A 2,207-nucleotide genomic window follows, 5' to 3' on the forward strand; every position below is an offset into this window, starting at 1 on the left:
ACTTGTCGTCGGAGTCCCAGTTGTTGAAAGTCGCGATTCGCTCGTACGTCTCCAGCCAGGATTCCGGGTCTTCAGTTGCTGCTCCATGGAAGGTCGGTGGGTCCCGAGGTTGTTGCAGGACAACGGGGGTCGCTGGGGCAGCCATTGGGGTTGTCTTGGCCACGATCTTCTTGGTCTTCTCAGGTAGAAGTCCGTGTTCCGGGGGCAGCTGTTGTAGACGACGGCTTACTCGATGGTCCGTGACTACGTTGGTGCTCTCTTTACGGTCCGGGCTTGGATCACGGCTTGTCGGGGGCGTCCGGTACATGGACCAAAAGCACCTCCACCAGATGTCACGTGGTAGTGACGGTGAAGAAAGAAACAGTACGGTGGAATACAAAACTAGCTTTTATTGGGCGAACCTGTGCCCACAAAACAGGCTACACTTATAGCACAACGAAAGCGGCGAACACAGTCGGCGATCGTCGAAAAATCTGATCTGCGGGTCAAGCGGGTCGGCTTTTATAGAGCAGTCGTCGAATGTTCCAGACTAATCGTTCGGACCCGCGTGCCTTCCACAAAGTTCTACACCATTCGCGTCAGGTGATGAAATCAGCTAACATAAGTCTCGGCGACAACAGACAGCGGATAGAAGCATCGATAACTCTCCAGAAACTTCGGATACATGCAGGCGCGTCCCATGCTGTGCGATTACATTTGTTAGGCGGCGAAACGTGGTTGCCCGATAAAGATAAGTACACGTGTCAATATACAGGCTGAAGAGCACAGCCTGATAATATTTTTTATTCGAGTAGGTATCGTAAGGTATGCGGTATCCTATAATCACGATAATTAAAGTTCGAAGCGAAAATTGGGGACTTTAAGAAAGGGTGCGTTGCTGGAACTTCTTCGATTGGCATTCGATATACGCCCAGCGCAACCCCCGCCTCCCCCCTGCCGCAAGAAAACGGCTCCGAGACTCCCTCGAACAGCTGCGCTCTGTGGCTTGCACAATGTAACGTATGTCAGTCAACGGTGAGAAGTGAACACATTTTTGTAGTGTTTTAATCCTTCTAAACGAATGTAAATACCGAAGAGCATTGAGAAACAGCTTCTTTTTCCTTAACTTTATGCAGAGCATGACGTTCAGAGGAGAATTTGGCTGACGGTAAGCGTTTCTTCCATGTGTTTGGTATGAAACTCAAAACGTGGAAACGCGTTCTTTAATTGGTGTTTTACTATGCTATACGACAGCCCTTATTTAACTGCAGTAGTGATTCCGTTAGTTAACTTCACGTAACTTCCCTGCACGCATTGATGACGCAGAAAACCGTGCGCGTTGGAGAAGAAAAACAATAAAAAAGACACTGTGGAGGCACAGAGGCAGCAATTGAAAAAAGAAAAATCTCTTGGAGATGCCGGGGTTCGAACCCGGGACTTCTCGCATGCAAAGCGAGCGCTCTACCTCTGAGCTACACCCCCTGGACTTTCGATGGGTTTTGCTTATTGCAATTATTGCGTAACTACATTTAGTTTCGAAGACATGAAGCCTGCTTCGTACAGGCCGTGGATTGGACAACCTAATTCCTGAGCTCTGGCAGTTCGTGTGTCGCTTTGTGATAATCAGCTTAACCAGTGAGTCAATCAATGCAGAAACTTGAATAGAAGCTGAGGAATGCGCAACGAACGAAGTATAATAGATGTAACCTTAAAAAATAAATACGTTGATTATTGTATTTGATTCAAACGCAAAGAACACGATATCCTAATTAACATTAGGAGCAAAAGACGGAGCTCGGTAGCTAATGCGATCAGCATAACCGATGACCGCTTCTTGATTAGAATAAAACTGATGCAAAGGGGTAAAAAATGGCAGCCAACGGCGGCAGAGATTGGTCTCTCTTCTGGATGGAACAAGGCGAGCGGCACTGGCAAGCCAGTCCATTCGCGGCAGCCTGGACAGAGCTGTGACCTCAAACCGCCATTCACACCGAGACTTGAGCGCAGTGGGTTCTGGACAAGAAGCACAGGCACAAGAGCTTCTCGTGCCTAAAACAAAGCCGACCCAAGGATTAAAAGGAGACGAGTGCATCGGTAATTAACCAATGCACCAACGGGTTCGCTTAATGCGCTGTTGCACAAATTGGGCAGCGCACTGCAGCAGACAGGTGAAGAGCTCAGCGTACCTCGCAATGCCTCCGCGCTTTCGAGCCTAGGGCGAGGTTGCA

The 2,207-nt window shown here is 48.7% G+C and overlaps 1 non-coding gene across 1 annotated transcript; it reads right to left on the reverse strand.

The window, feature by feature from the left end:
* Positions 1-1,389: 1,389 nt before the first annotated feature.
* On the reverse strand, positions 1,390-1,461 carry TRNAA-UGC (transfer RNA alanine (anticodon UGC)). The gene has a single exon. It is a non-coding gene; the product is annotated as a tRNA-Ala (tRNA).
* Positions 1,462-2,207: the final 746 nt, after the last annotated feature.

The sequence above is a fragment of the Dermacentor andersoni genome, chromosome 3 (genome assembly GCF_023375885.2).
Source record: "Dermacentor andersoni chromosome 3, qqDerAnde1_hic_scaffold, whole genome shotgun sequence".
NCBI lineage: Eukaryota > Metazoa > Arthropoda > Arachnida > Ixodida > Ixodidae > Dermacentor > Dermacentor andersoni.